This window comes from Hemicordylus capensis, chromosome 2, assembly GCF_027244095.1.
Source record: "Hemicordylus capensis ecotype Gifberg chromosome 2, rHemCap1.1.pri, whole genome shotgun sequence".
Taxonomy (NCBI): Eukaryota; Metazoa; Chordata; class Lepidosauria; order Squamata; family Cordylidae; genus Hemicordylus; species Hemicordylus capensis.
The window spans coordinates 345,389,885-345,406,855 of record NC_069658.1 but is presented as its reverse complement, the minus strand read 5'-3'; the positions used below and the strand labels follow the sequence as shown (position 1 = coordinate 345,406,855).

The following is a 16,971-nucleotide window of genomic DNA, read 5'->3' as shown; positions in this document are numbered from 1 at the left end:
CGAAGTGGAATTGTCCGGAGAGGTTCGAATGGAGTCTGTTGCAGAGCTCTCAGAACAATGTTTAAATCCCAGGAGAGAAAGCGGTGTACGACCGGAGGGGACAGTAGGGTGGCTCCCCTCAGAAAACGTTTTAGTAGGGAATGGTCCTTTAGGGTGGAAGAAGAAGAAGACTTCGATAGCATAGGTAAGAGGGATGCCGCTTGTCTTCGTAGGGTGTTGGGTTTCAACCCTTTGTCCAGACCGTCTTGGAGAAACCGCAGGAGGTGGTGCAGTGACGCGTCATTGGCGGGAGCTTTATTCCTGCGGAGCCAACGAAGGAACATCCTCCACGTATATTGATAGATGCGATTCGTAGATTCTCGCCTGGAAGCCAGGATGGTCTCGGCTACCTTTTCCGAGATGCCCTGTGCGAGGAGCCGGCTCTGCTCAGTCTCCAGGCGGCTAGTCGAAACCAGCCTGGGTCTGGATGTAGAACCAGTCCTTGGAGGAGAAGGTCTGGTCTCGTGGGAAGGTGCCATGGCTTGTCGACCGCCAAGGACACTAGGCCTGGGAACCACGGGCGTCGTGGCCAGAAGGGGGCCACCAACACCACTTCCGCCTCTAGTGTCCGTATCCTTCGAAGTACTCTGGCGAGGAGAGGGATTGGAGGGAAGGCGTACATGAGCCCTTGTGGCCACTCGCAAGATAGTGCGTCTGTCGCCCACGCCGTCCGGCAGGGGAACCTGGTAATGAATGTTTCCAGTCTCGCGTTGAGAGGGGTGGCAAAGAGGTCTGCTTGCAGGGGACCCCACCTGGATGCCAATTGATCGAAGACCAGAGGGTTCAGCGACCACTCCCCTGGAAGCAGGTCTTTCCTGCTCAACCAGTCGGCTAAGGAGTTCAGGTCCCCTTTGACGTGGTGAGCTGACAGGGAACTGAGGTGTTTCTCCGCCCAGGATAGGAGCAGCACTGACTCCTGAAATAGGGAGCGCGAGCGTGTGCCTCCCTGTCTGTTCACGCGGGCCTTGGCCGTGGTGTTGTCGGTCTTGATGAGAATGTCCTTCCCTTGGACTATAGGGCGCAGGTGGAGGAGGGCGAGCCGAATGGCTCTCAGTTCTAGCCAGTTTATAGAATGGGATCGTTCTTCTTGGTCCCAGATTCCCTGGACTGAGTGTTGAAGGCAGTGGGGCCCCCAGCCCCTGTTGCTTGCATCTGTGGTGACTATGAGCCTCGGGAAGTCCAAGAAGCGCTTCCCTTTCGCAAGGTTCCGGGTGTGAGTCCACCATTGCAGGGAGGATCTGGTTTGCAGAGGAATGGTGACTAAGATGTTGCGCTTCCTGGAGATGTGCGGTTGGAAGCGGAGGAGGAACCATTGTAGTTCTCTCAGATGTAGTCTCGCCCATGGGACCGCTTCCAAGGTTGAGACCATGAGGCCCAAGAGGCGGGCCAAGGACAGTACCGGTGATTTCTGCGCGGAGAGGGCGCTGTGAGACTCTGAGACGATGGCCAGGACCCTGTCCTGAGGAAGAAAGATCTTGTCTTCCAGTGTATCTATGATGACTCCGAGGTGACGTATTCTGTGGGTCGGTGTTAGGTGGCTCTTGGTCTGATTGATCAGGAATCCGTGTCGTTCTAGAGTCGTTAGCGTCTCTTCCAAGTCCCTCTTTGCCTCGGCTGGAGAGGGTGACTTCAGGAGAAGATCGTCGAGGTACCCGAAGATGTGTACCCTGTGGAGGCGAAGGAGTGCCAGGACGGGGGCGAGTACCTTGGTGAAGGTCCTGGGCGCCGACAAGAGACCAAACGGGAGTGCCTTGTATTGGTAGTCCTTCCCCGAATACTTGAATCGAAGAAGGGATCTGCTGTTCCGGTGGATGGGGATGTGGAGGTACGCCTCCTTCAGGTCTATTGAGGTGAGAAGGTCGCCGTGCTGCAGAGCTTCTAAAATGGAGCGAAGAGACTCCATACGGAATTTCCGTGGTTTTACATAGCCGTTGAGGTGTTTTAGGTCTAGAACGGCCCTGCGTGATCTGTCTTTTTTGGGTACCGTGAATAGAATGGAGTAAACTCCTCTTCCCTCCTGGCCCTTCGGGACGGGTTCTATCGCTCCGATGTCCAGAAGGTGCTGAATGGCGTGGGCCATTTCTGAATGTTTGATAGAACAGCCGGAGCGTGGGGTGGGTAGAAATCTTGGGCGGGGAGAGAGCTCAGCTCTATTCTGTATCCCGATGCTAGGAGGTCTAGTACCCAAGCGTCCGTGATGTTCTGGCGCCATGAGTTGAGGAAGTTGGATAGACGACCTCCGAGACAGGGAAGGGCCGAGTCAGAATTGAGGTTTTCCCTGTTGCTTCCCTTGCACACTGGGGGAGCGGAAGCTGGTGTTTCTGCTAGTGAAACGTGGGCGGGGCCAGGAGGACCTGGAACCTCGAAAATCGCGGTCTCTGCCCCTGAAAGAGGGGCGGAAAGAACGAAAGGGCTGAAAATTTTTTTGGAAGGGAGGCTTGTCGGGCTTCCTTGGTGCTGAAGGCATGGTTTTCTTTTTGTCCCTGGATTCGACAAGGATGTTCTCAAGTGCCGCATCCCCGAACAACTTTTCCCCTTGGTAAGGTAGTGAGGAGAGGTTATTTTTAGATGCGGAGTCCGCCTGCCATGCTTTTAGCCACAGATGCCTTCTGCCGACTACAGATGCTGCTGATGCCCTCGAGGAGTAGCGGATGGAATCCAGGGAGGTGTCGGCTATGAGTGCTTGGGAGCGTTGAAGCTTTAAAAGCTGTTGACGGAGACGGACCGACTCTGGTGGTGTTTCATCGAGTAGGTCGTTTATCCATAAGAGACTGGCCCTTGCCGCCATAGACGCCACTGCGGAGGAGCGGGTAGCCAGAGAGGAATTGTCGTGGATGCGCCAGAACGCGAGTTCTGCTTTTTTGTCAGAAGCATCCTTCAGGAAGCCTTCGCCGTCTCTCGGGACCAAGGACCCGCTGCTCAACTGTGAAATTGGAGCGTCGGTGGTCGGGGTCTTTAGTAATAAGGAAGGTTCCTGCTGGAAGGTGTAGAATCGAGTTGCAGATGCTGCTGCCTTCTTGGGAACGCTCGGAGTAGACCATTCTGCCTTTATAACATCTGAAAAATATGCTGGCAGGGGAAGAGGCAACTCGCGGGGTTGAGCCTTGGGAAAGACTAGATCACCCTTACTGCTTTGGCTAGAGTCTGAAGGAGGTTTAGCGGGAAGACCAATAGCCTTTAGGATCTTGGTCATAAGAGGGTTAAAGTCCTCTGGGGTGAATAAGCGTTGGGACGCCTGGGACTGCTCTATGTCCTCTTCACCAGACCAATCACCCTCCCCCCTGCTGGGCTCATGATCCCGGTCAGAGTCCCGTCCCTCCCCTTCATGGCCTCCCGGGTTTTCATCTGCATCCTCCTCCATGGGAAGGGATGGTGCAGAATGCCCCCTATCCCTCACAGGACGGATGACTGTGGCAGAGGGACCAGTGGAGTCCTCTCCAGATATCTCAGAGGAGTGGACAGAAATAGCCTTGGGAGACTTATGAGACTTTTTAGATTTTCTTAAATGTTTTTTCTTTGATTTAGCCTTCCTAGGGGGAGAGGGAGAGGAAGAAGCAGAGGTCTGCTCAGAGGAGGAAGTAGAAGGGCGTCTACGTCTCTTGGAATGTTTGCGCTTTTTTGCAGATTTAAAGTGGCCAAGAGTCTCATTAATGGTGTTCTTGAACCACAGTTGCCATTCCTGGGGAACCTGAGTAGGAATGGGAACATTCTCACATGGAGAGCCCTCCCCCCCCCCTCCGATTGCGCGGATCTCACCAGACTCGAGGCGGTGGCAGCAGAGGTGGTGATCGCGCTTCCCGCCCTTTCCTGATCGGCGCCATTTTGACTGTCGCGCTGGTCTGCCGAGGGGGCCGCCATGTTGGGTTGCTCAGTAATGGCGCGAATCTCTGCTTGTGAGGGGGGCGGAATGGGGAGCCGTTTTACCCTTCCCGCTCTCAGGCGCTCGTTTGGCTCTTGAAGGAGGAGGGGTGCTGCGAGGGACGCGCCACGTTTTGCTGCCGAGCTGCGTGTTAAGCGGCTCGGTCTATCCTCGGCCCCTGCGCCTGCCTCGCCCTCTGCGCCTGCCGTAGCTCCTGAGGACTCGCCTCCCGAAGGGGCGATCGACCACAGGGCCTCTCCGGCTGCCTGCTCGGATCGAACCAAGTTCGCCGAGACCGGGGCAGGGAGGAAAAGAGAGCTGGATATCGCCGGAGGTGGCGGAATAGGCGGCGGGTCGGTCGCCTGGTTTTCTCAAGTGCCTGGGAAAGCGCTCCGTCGGGCGTCCGGCAGGCACCAGGACATTAACAACTCTGCTCACCAGTCTAGCACCCCTAACGCTGTGCTCCATGCAAAGCTGACCGGGGAGGGGGGATGGGGGGGCAACAACAACGGGACTGGCTACGAACACTGACTAAATTCTCTCTCTCTTTTTTTTTTATATTTACAGACAACAGAGGGACAACAAACTGTGAAAGGAATAAGAAGAGGGACAACAAACTGTGAAAGTATTAAGAAGAAGGAGAAGAAGTACAGGCCTGAGAAGGAGAGCGACGAGGTGCAGCCTGCCAGGAGCAAACGCAGGACTAGAAGAACTGGGCGGGGTTATCCCCGTCGGTGCTATATAGGACTCGCTTTCAAACTAATTTGCATAGTCCTGCCCAGGAGCACGTGACGAGGATAACCCATCATGAGATGCCTTGCAGCAGCCACCCAGAAAGACTGTTTCTGCTGTAGTGAGGAAGTCTTTTGAATGTTGCAGTGTGTTCTGAACTCACAACTTAGCCATTTTGCTTGCTACATATGAGGGAGAGGGCACGAGAGAGAAAGCAAACGGGTGGGTGGGAGAGGTGTGTGCATAACCTATGGAGCAACAGAGGAATGTGATCTGAGACAGATACATTATAGGTAAATATATACATCATTATTCTGAAGATTTGCCTATCTCAGTTACTTCACTGGAAATATTTGAATCCTCAGCGTCTATTTATTCAATTTCCATTCCTTCAAAAACCAGTCTCTAGGTTTTTAGTTTTCATTCTCTAGATGGCAAACAAAAGTTTGAATAACAGCATTCTTTAGTCAGGAACTGGTTGCTTTCAGGTTGGCCTGGCTTGGTCCTCCAGAACTTAATACTGGCATTGGAATGGAGAACTTTGGGGTTCATTCAACCAGCTCAGGCAGGTTCTGATAGGCTACAGGTCTCATGTAGTTGGGGATTTCCCACATGCTACGTAACTGAGTCTCTTAAAACCCCAATGTCCACATCTGCTATAAAGAGGTGATATTATAGATATTCTTATCCAGATGTTTTTGTCCCAGTGTAAAAACCTGTTATCTCTGGGCAGGTCATATTATTATGAAGTTTATTTAATCTTTATGATGATCAAATAAAAAACAAAGAGCCGGGGCGAAACCTATTAGTATGGTCTGAGAAATTTATCTTTACCTTAGCTGATCAATTTCCAGTGCTGAGGAAACATTATGAGAAACATAATATATGATGATGTACATTAAACTTTTACCTCTCTTAATTAAAGCAAGCCAGAAGTGCTTGTAGATTTGCAGGAATGATTGGGGAAGATTTGTGGTCCCTGCTGTCCATGACTTTTATTTGCATGTACTTTTTAAAACTCAAGAAAATTAAATGCAAGCTAGATTATATGCATGCCCAAAAATTGTCAACAGACCTTGCCCCAAGCACACTGGTCATGTTAAAACTGGGCATCTATGACAGAACAGGAAACCTACACTGAATGTTTAAAGGCCCAAGCTATCATATATCAGAAGATTGTCCTTAAGTGCACAGTGAATAAGATAATGCATTTGTCTCTGACACAATTCTACAGTGATTCGGATGGGATGGATGGAAGCAAAAGCCTCCTGCTTCATTTCCCCACCACTATAATGATAAGGGGGCAAGTGACTGAAACATGTTTTTGTTTTTCACATTGAGGCTTAAATTACATAGAAATAAAAGAAAAATGTTAATCCATTGATCCACAGAAATAATGTCCCAATACTCTTTGTTCTCACAAATTTGGAGCAGGTAAGCTGGCATATAGTCTTCAGCACAGCAGTCACTCATCTCAAATTGGAGATCAAGGCAATTGCATTAGGTTGCTTAGTCAAACCTAAGCTACGAGCAGCTGTTTGGCGTTCATTTCACACAAGAGCTTATACAGTAAAAGGAATTCTGGCTGACACTCAAAACTTGCATTTGTGCCTAAGTGGCATGATCATTTTATTCTTGATAATGGAATGAAAGCCAGGATGAAAAATGTTTGAATCACTAACATGAAGAGAACCTTTACCATGGACTTTATTTCAAGATTTCATAATCATGTTTGGTGAGTTCAAACCCATTGCATTTTCAACGTATCTTTTAGTCTTAACACACACTAACTGAATAATTAAAAATACTGTATTACAAAATTTATTCCATTTTCAAGCAGTTTAATTGACAACAGAGCTTACATTAGTAGTCATAAGAACATAAGAAAAGCCCTGCTGGATCAGGCCCAAGGAAGCCCATTTAGTCCAGCATCCTGTTTCACACAGTGGCCCACCAGATGACACTGGAAGCCTACAGGCAGCAGTTGAGGGCATGCCCTCTATCCTGCTGTTACTCCCCTGCAACTGGTACTCAGAGGCATCCTGCCTCTGAGGCTGGAGGTGGCCTATAGCCCTCCAACTAGTAGCCATTGACAGACCTCTCCTCCATGAAGTTATCCAAACTCCTCTTAAAGCCATCCAGGTTGTTGGCTGTCACCACACCTTGTGGCAGAGAATTCCACAAGTTGATTATGTGGCTACTCACGATCCACAAGTGGCTACAAGTACCCACAAGTGGCTACTCACGATCTAATAGCCTGGGTTTGTGGAGTGCTCACTCCGCAAACCCGGGCTAAGGGACAGGCTACTCGAGCGGGTTAGCAGCTCAGGAACCACCAGACTTGCAGCTGAGCCCGGTGGTTCTTATGATTAGCAAAAATCAGGCTAGGCTCTCCTCGCCCAATTTTTGCTAATTGTGTGAATAGCCCCACTCTCAAATAACTCCAAAAAGTTTGTAAGACAGGATTTACCTTTGCAGAAGCCATGCTGGTTCTCTCCCAGCAGGGCCTGTGCTTTACGGTTTTATCCTTGAGGATGCTTTCCATCAATTTGCCTGGAACGGACGTTATGTTAAGCTATCTGGCCTGCAATTTCCTAGATTGCCCCTGGATCCCTTTTTGAAAATCGGTGTTACATTTGCTACTTTCCAGTCCTCTGGTACAGAGCCTGATTGCAGGGATAAGTTATATATTTTGGCAAGGAGGTCGGCAATTTCACATTTGAGTTCTTTGAGGACTCTTGGATGGATGCCATCCGGCCCTGGCGATTTGCTAGTTTTCAGTTTTTCCAGGCAGTTTAGAACATCATCTCTTGTCACTTCTATCTGACGCAGTTCTTTAGCCTCCATCCCCGAAAAGCATGTTTCAAGAACAGGTATATGCTCAGTATCCTCTGTCATGAAGATGGATGCAAAGAATTCATTTAGCTTCTCTGCAACTTCCACATCCTCCTTAATAATCCCTTTCACTCCCTCATTGTCTAACAGTCCAACCACCTCCCTGGCACGTTTCCTGCTTCTGGTGTATTTAAAGAAGGTTCTGTTATTCCCCTCGATGCTTCTAGCTAAATGTTCTTCAAACTCTCTTTTCGCCTCCCTTATTGTCACCTTGCATTTCTTTTGCCAGAGTTTTGTTCCTTTCTCTTCTCTTCATTTGCACAGGCCTTCCAATTTCAGAAGGAAGTCTTCCTCCCTTTTATGGCTTCCTTGACTTTGCCTGTTAGCCATTTTGGCATCCTCCTGGACTTAGTGGTACCTTTCCTCCTTTTGGGTATACAATCTAACTGGGCTTCTAGTATTGTGGTTTTGAGTAAACTCCATGCATTCTGGAGCAAAGTGACTCTCCTGATTTTCCCTTTCAGCTTTCTTTTCACCATACTCCTCATTTTGGAGAAGTTTCCTCTTCTGAAATTCAAAGTATCTCTGTTAGACTTCCTTGGTGATTCTCTCCCACTATATCTATTTCTGGAGTCAGCCCATGAAACTGATCACCAGGAAATTTAGGACCAACAAAAGGAAGTACTTTTTCACACAGTGCATAATTAATCTATGGAATTCTCTTCCACGGGAGCTTGGATTACACCTCCCTTATTGTCACCAGCTTGGATTAGGGATGTGCACAAGGTTTGTCTGGAGCCTCTTTTACATGCGTCTGAACAGGTTCGAAGGCAGGGGGGATAACTATAAGGGTCAGGGAGGGTGCACTCTCCCCTGCCACGTTTTCCCTGCCGACGCTCACCTAAAAACTGGTCTGGCGGGGCAGCAGGGTACCTCCCTGCCGCCCGTCTGCTCCTTGGACCGAAGTGACCCAAAGTAGCGCATGTGTGTGTGCATGTCAGGGGCACGTGCACCCAATGAGTGCATGTGCATGCCCTCCTTCCAGTCACTTTCAGTCCAAGGCATGGATGGGGTGGCAGGGAGATACTCTGCAGTCCCGCCAGACCGGTTTTTAAGTGAGCGTCAGTGGGGGAAACATGGTGAGGGGATTGTACCCTCCCCTGCGCTGAAAGTTATCCCCCCACCAGTTCCGTGTACATCCCTAGCTTGGATGGCTTAAAAAGGGGCTTATAGAAATTAATGAAGGAAATGTGTATCAATGGCTACTACTCTTGATAACTATAGGCTACCTCCAGGCTCAGAGGCAGAATGCCTCTGAATACCAGTTGCAGGGGAGCAAGAGAGGGCATGTCTTAATCTCTTGCCTGTGGGCTTCCCAGAGGCATCTGGTGGATTACTATGGGAATCAGCATGCTCGACTAGATAGGCCTTGGACATAATCCAGCAAGGCTATTCTTATGCATGCTTCTATGAAGAACAAATATTAGGGATGTGCACAGAACCGATTCAGAGGCCCTTTATGGACCCCCGAACCAGTTCGAACAGAGGGTGGTTCCGCCAGTTCAAAGGCAGGGGTGGGGGAGGGTGTACTTACCCCTCCTGCTGCTCTTCCCCCGCTGGCACTCCGTTTTTAGTAAGTCCATGGGGTGGCAGAGTACCTCCCTGCCTCCCCGTTTGCTCCCGTTTACCAGCTATACCCGGAAGTATCTGATGTGCCTGTGCGTACCCCACGCCAGCGCATGCACATCACGCGTGGCTGTGTGATGGGTGCACATGCCTGCAGGCGTGTCAGATACTTCTGGGTATATCCGGTAAATGGGGGCAAACAGGGCGGCAGGGTGGTACGCTGCCACTCCATGGATTTACTAAAAATGGAGTGCCGATGGGGGAAGAGCGGCGGAGGGATAAGTGCACTCTCCCCTGCCCTTAAAGCAGCAACCCACCTGCCTTCGAGCCTCCCCCTCCCGGATCCATGCACATCCCTGACAAATATATCTGGAAATGGAGTTAATATGTATAATTGAAATGAGGATGCACCCACCAGAGATCTAATAACTTGTACCTCTTGCATTTTTAAAGCACTCAGTAATTCTTACAACCACCCTATAAGATAGACTGTTATCCCAAGATGAGCAGCTGAGACAGAGAGATCATGGCCAGCCTTAGGCTATTGGAAGTTCAGGACGGCCATAAACTCTGGCAGAGGCAAGATTTGAACTAGGGATATAGAGCTAACAGCTCAGTTGTAGTGACTTCACTACACCAGCTACATGTTTTTGGATTATGGCCTTTAGTGGTTGCTGCTGTAGCTTTATCCATATAGCTCTACGATATACGATTACTTCTTTTGACAGAAAGCCACCTAATGGCACAAGCGGGGAAATGCTTGACTAACAAGCAGAAGGTTGCCGGTTTGAATCACTGCAGGTATGTTTTCCAGACTATGGGAAACACCTATATTGGGCAGCAGCGATAAAGGAAGATGCTGAAAGGCATCATCTCATACTGCGTGGGAGGAGGCAATGGTAAATCCCTCCTGTATTCTACCAAAGAAAATCACCAAAGAAAACCACAGGGCTCTGTGGGCGCCAGGAGTCGGAATCAACTTGATGGTACACTTTAACTTTTTTTTTTACAGAAACCCCACCCATTTGCAACTCAATTGCATAATAAGATGATTAAAGTTGTACATTTCAGAAGTAATATTTCTGCTGATCTTTTCTGCAAATCACACTATCTCATACCTCCTAGAAATAGTATAGGGAAAACTTCACCCGCTTCTGAACAGGATCAAGTAATAGGCAAACAAGAATCTCCATTCTTATTTGTATAGCACAAGTAAAGTTCTAAATAATTTGTTACATGTAAGGACCCACAGCTAGTATTACAGCAGTTAACGGTATTTCAGACTGAAAGTCAATATGGCATAAAGTAAGGTCTCTTTGAAGCACTGGAACTGTGCTTATCTAAGAATTATCCAAAGTGGGAGCACAAAAATTTGCTATCTCCTATGCACGTATCTACAACTACATGTTGCATATCAGTGAGGTAAATGGGCAATTACAACTTATGTATCACTGCAAGCAAAACAGCCTAATCAGAATTAAACCACATCTGAAACCAGAAAATATAAAACACACTTTTTATGAGAGGGAAGAAAATTACAGATAGTGGCTGATATCCTTAAAAAGTACATGCGTTAAGAGACTCTGGGGATATGGGGTGGGGGTGGGTGTCATGTGCAACTCTTCCTCTGTCTGTACTGTTTGCATCAGAAGGTGAAACTTCCCAGCTCTGTCTGCACTTTGGAAGCAATAAGAAAGAAAGCACATTGCTGAGGTCAGTGACATGTGACCTCTCCTACTGAGTGCTTCGAGAGCGTGGGCAGAGCTGAAAAATTTTGCCCTCTGGCACAACAGCACGCACACGGGACTAGGGGAGCTGAATCTGAGCACCCATCAGGTTGCTGCACAGCCTCTTAACATGCATGCTTTGTTAAGATGGCAGCCACTGATCCAGTTACTCTTGCACATGGAGGCAAAATAATCTATGAGCTCTTCCTTCCCACCACATTCCTCCGCTTGATATAACTGGTACATGGCCATCCATGTGCCTCAAATAGAGCTATCTGGTGGCCTGCCCTGATCCAGGGCCATGATGTACAGGCACATGAAGAGCAAGTAAAGAAGGCATATGGGAATAGAAGGATCATGCCCTAAATTCAATACTACAGGTAAAAATTACATTATATTCTGATATAAGATCCGGTCATCTGCCTTTCTGATAAGTGAAGTGACTGAATTACTGATATAAATGGATAACTGCTGGATTGATCTATCTATCATAAGAGACCAACTGAAGTCACAGCTATAGTAAAGTATTGCAACTACAAGAGCCAATTCTGGAAAAAAGTTGAAGCTTTGTGGAATATGTACACATTCTTTACTTTTCAGAAACAATGAAGCCTGGGATTCTCTTTGGGTTGCTGAAAAGTTACTTCATAATTTCCTGTAAAATTTCTGCTTTAAAAAGAATTCAGTTTCCTGTACGCTGTATGGAAAACCTTTGTAATGTTTTGTAACTATTGGGATATCTTATTTAACGAAAAGGAGTTCTTAAAAAAAATAAATAAATCCCACAAACCAGGGGAATAGCATGAGACCTTATATTTTACTGATGTGGTGCCAGTCTCCATGAGCCTCTGCATTTTAAATAAAATCAAATTATGGTTTAAAGCTTCTTTTGCAACACAACAATCTAAATTCTGCTTCTAGTTAAACCCAAAATAAGTCTTGTGACAGACACACCGGCTGCAAGGCTTTGTTTCTGGCACTGCAAATAGCAAAAGGGACAAGAGAGAAGGTTTCAGCTCACAAGCAGTGACATCCAGATTCTACACCATATTGACTCTCAAAGTCCTTGACTAACAAATAAAGGAGCATCTGGAACCCAAGTCTCAAGCAATATTTCTTTTTCCTTATGGAGGAAATAATGCCCTGCATCAGCATACACAGAAACTTGTATAGTGTGTACCGGTGGCACATGGGTTCAACTTGCTGACATACTGCATATTAAACATTTGCATTTGTCCATATATATTCCAAATTATCATAAACTGTGGTAGGGCAGGGCAGGGCAGGTATCTGAATTGGCCTTATTTTTTCAGTCAGCTTCATTTTTACTTCTTGACTTGCAGTATAAGATTAAAGACAGTTTTGCATTAATGTATAATCTCCAAATCATTTCCATCTATTAGTGACTAGCCCACTCAGATGAAAAAAGGGAATACTGTTGCTTCAGTCCGACAGCTAAAGCGTGATGGTGGAAGATCTGTGTTGCAAGTAACTCAGAGCCCAACACCACCCTTGCAGGTGGAGAATAACTTATTTGATTGCTTCCTCATGTCAAGCATTTCTTGCCTGAGAAAAGTTACCCTGCCTGGCAGAAACAATTCATTCAGTAATGAGGGTATCTAAAATGATTGCCTCATATTTGAATGCATGCACAGGGTCAATAAAGGAACTTCAAAACACCCTCAACTCCTATAGACATGTGAGCTTTAGAACATATAACAGTATGTGCGCGGGCGGGGGGGAGGGGGAGGGGGAGAGAAACAGTGTACATTTAATGGATTCTGGGATTATCCTGCAGTGATGAAAGAAAGCTTTCAGTGAATGGCTTTTACTATATGAAGGTATTTCTCTTTTTAAGATCTGTAAAATAGTTTTAAAAATAAACTGTTATCAAAATAAGTAGGAAATACTCCTGCCTTAAACCATGGAGAGCTGCTGCCAGTCCGTGTAGACAATACTGAGCTAGATGGACCAATGGTCTGACTCAGAATAAGGCAGCGTTCTATGTTCCTGTTGGGGAATTACCATTATGTATAAAAACCAAAGGGTTTCTGTGGCAAGTAAAATATCAAGGAATGCTTTTAAGGACTTTACACAAGCTGAAAATTCTATCCCTGTTATTACCACTGCACAGATTTGTGTGCAAACTCCAGTGAGATCTTTTTGTATTATAAAATGACACCATTTAGCCATTTTGTATTATAAAATGACACCATTTAGAGTGCTGGACTAGGATTGGGGAGACCCGGGTTCAAATCCCCATTCAGCCATGAAACTGGGTTACTCTGTGCCAGTGGCTTATCTCTCAGGCTTCTTGTGACCTACCTCACAGGGTTGTTGTGAAGATAAACATAACCATGTTCACCACTCTGGTTTCCTCACAAGAAAAAGCAGCACACCAACCTCAACATTTGCGTTACTGTGCACTACCAGCGCTGATAGCTGCACTGTACTCCCTTCTCTTCTTGTTTGCTGCAATGCCATCTGCAAAAACCACGCACAGACATTTTTCCCTCCTCTTTTTCAGTCTATCAGTTGTAGTCTGTCAGAGTCAATAACTTTTGACCTTTTTTTCAGTCCTCCAGACTGAATACAGAGGTTGGTCTTTAAACATGATATGGTATCTTTCATATGTTTCAGATAGCCTTTTTGAAAACTGGTCTCAAACATTAATATGAATTTTTGTGGTTGTTTGTTTATTTGTTTATTTATGTTGTTGTCATAATTATTATTAAGAAAATGACAAATACGAATACAACGAATATTTATATACCGCTTTTTTAAAAAATCCCAAATCAGTTTACATAGATATAAATAGATAAATAAAATGGCTCCCTGTCCCCAAAGGGCTCACAATCTAAAAAAGAAAAATAAGATAGACACCAGCAACAGCCACTGGAGAGATGCTGTGCTGGGGATGGATAGGGCCAGTTGCTCTCCCCCTGCGAAATAAAGAGAATCACCACTTTTAAAAGGTGCTGCTTTGTTCAACTAGCAAGGGTTGTTGTTGTTATTATTATTATTCAGGGCCTAGATATATGAGGGACAGAGTCAGGGAAAGTCAGCAAAGAAATGGCTTCATTAGGCCATCAATGTTCTCAGTTTGAAAAAACAGAAATGTTCTCAGTTTGAAAAAACAGAAATGTTTGAGCCATGTGGCAGAAATTTTCTGGAGCACCACCAGCTTAAACTGTCACCCTACATTTGCACAAGAGCTCTGTTGTTCAGGTGAAGAAATTGCACAAATGGAATTGTGTGACAGTGCATTGTTATGCAATTCCATTTGTGTAACGTTTGCTCTTGCACAACAGTGCTCCTGTGCAACTGCTCAAATGTTTTGTTCTGCCACACGCGTAATGTTGTGCAAAAAGTCAGCCACTGAATCCTGTGTCAAGGTAGATTGACACCAAATACTGAAATAACTCTTAATCCTGGGATTATTGTAACTGATTGATTTGCATTTCAAATACTGAACCATATTTTGTATGGGGCCCTCCACGTGTGGGGGCTGGGGCAATTGCCCCCCCTTGCCTCCTCTTAAAAAAGCCCTGCCCTCATGCCTGTATTCTCTGAGTAACTACAATCAAAACAACACAGCCAACGTTTTCTTGAATTTCTGATAACTGCTTTCATTTTTGACTCAAAAGAAAACTGTTCCATAACTGATGGCAAGTATCTTATTTAGCCATGCCTTTTCATTGGCCTTTTTTGTGAGTGAGGTTTCTCCAGCTGCTGATGATCTCTTCTCTCTCTGCATCCTTCTTCCTTCCTTGCCTACCCTACACTTATTTTGAAGGGCCAGGCTGCCCCACAGCTGCCACTTGCTCCTCAGCCATCTTCATTAACAATGGAATTGAGCCAGATGGAACACTGCCATGTGGTTTCCATGGCAACAGTATCAAGGACCGCCTGTCATGCTGTGAAATACCACCAGTGTTCCTTGTACCACCATTCAAAAAACATTGCTTTACCTGATATTAACATAGTTCTGTTTCAGTTTTGATTATATGGGCTGTTCTAATTTAATGACGAGTGGAAGATTTTAACATTACGGAAGCTAGCTGTTTGCTACAGTAATAATAACAAAGACTCCTGTGGCACCTTTGGTCCTGCTATCCACATCAACTAGTGAGTCAGGAACAGAGTTTCAGTTTGCTAGCAAGCATTATTACTTTCAGTAATTCACAGCTTTTCTTGAGATGTCCCGCAGCTCTTTATTTGTCATTTCACCTACATAATAGTTATAACTAAAAGCCATGTAGCTTATAACACTGATGGAAACACAACAATATAATACAAACTGGCATGTAATCTATCTGACCACAAACCAACAGTGGTCTCTCCGTAGTGCATTTTCAGGTGATTCTTGAAACCAAAATGAAAATAATAGTAGGCACACACTAATCTCCACATTGGCTTTGTTCTTGGTAAAGGCAGATCTGTCTTGTGTGGTCTAACACAGTAATTAGGAAGTTACGCAAGATTTAAAACCCTTGAGGATCCAATCATAGTGATTAGCTGTATGTCTAATTTATGTTTAGAACAGGAAGTGTTTCTCTGGTAATTGACTTAATTGCATTTGATGGGGGAAGAGGTGAAGATAAATGAACTGGACTTGAGATTTTACCATTGAACTTTATAATATTTGTGCTTTCTCAGTTACATGCCTCAGCATGAGCAATTGTTTCGCATGAGCAGCACCAGTTCATTCAAATGCCACTTACACCAGTGCTGGACTGGAACAGCCATATCAATTGTACAAACGGCAAGAATTTTGTTACTAGGTCCATATGCTCTTCTGTTTAATGTGCAGTCCTAACAATTTATGGTGCACTTCTGGCAACTGTCTGTTTGCTTTGGGTAAAGTTATTTTAGTTTAAATACATTCTAATTATTCTGTCAAGTGTCCAACTTATTTTAGTTTTAAGCAATTTCCTGTTGAAGTCAATATTCTTTCCAACATGGACATTTCTGTAATGTATCCTATGGTGATTTACTTCAGCAAAACCTTTCTGACTTGTATCAAATGAAGCCAAGTCATTTGCCTTATAAAAGGTTATTAAGCATATTCATTATTTAACAACACAAAACCAAAAGGATAAAGAGAAGAGAAGACTGCTGATGCTTAAAATGAAAAAGGTTGCAGAGTAGCTTTTAAAATGATGCTTGGGGGATTGCCAACAGGAACTGGGTGGTACCTGCTTCGGCAACCAAAATCTCCTAAGTCATGAGGATGCAAATGTTTCAGATAAACCAGAAGGGGACAAAGTAGAATCAGGACTAGATAAGAAGGAAACACATGACAGCTGGTCAAAAGAGTAAAATGACATCAAATTAATTGACATCAAGAGACATCAAGAGACATCAAACTGACATCAAGGGTCATACATCAAGAGAAATAGCACATGCCAAAACCTGATAGGTAGACCCTTAGATAAAGAAGGTGTAAAAGGGATTATTAAGGAGGATAAGGAGATTGCAGAGAAGCTGAAGGAGTTCTTTGCATCAGTCTTCACGGCAGAGGTCACTGACCATATACCCTGTCCAGAATGGAGTTTCTCAGGCTTTGAGGCAGAAGAACTGGGCCAATTTGAGGTGATGAGAGAGGATGTTCTAAACTGTCCTGAGAAATTAAAAATTAACAAATTGCCAGGGCAAGATGGCATCCACCCAAGAGTTCTGAAGGAACTCTAATGTGAAATTGCCGATCAAAAGCAAAAATAGCAAAATACATAACTTGCAAAAATACATAACTTGTCCCACAGCCAGGCTCTTTACCAGAAGACTGGAAAGCAGCTAATGCAACTCCAATTTTCAAAAAAAGGATCCAGGGAGGATGCGGGAAATTATAGGCTGGTTACCTTAACTTTGGTGCCGTGTAAATTGATGGAAAGCATACTTAAGGACAAAATTGTTAAAATACACAGAAGAACGGGCCTTGCTGAAGGAGAACCAGCATGGCTTCTGCAAGGGCAAGTCTTGCCTCACTAACCTTTTGTCATTCTTTGACAGTGTCAACAGGCATGTGGATAAAGGTGATCCAGTTGACATAGTATACTTGGACTTCCAAAAAACTTTTGACAAAGTTCCTCCCCAAAGGCTTTTGAGTAAACTTAGCAGTCATGGGATAAGGAGACAGGTTCATGTGTGGGT

General features: G+C 45.6%; 1 protein-coding gene across 2 annotated transcripts in view; it reads right to left on the bottom strand.

The window, feature by feature from the left end:
- LOC128344398 (collagen alpha-1(XXIII) chain-like) overlaps positions 1-16,971 on the bottom strand; it is a 360,043-nt gene that overhangs the window by 56,505 nt on the left and 286,567 nt on the right. The window lies entirely within an intron of this gene.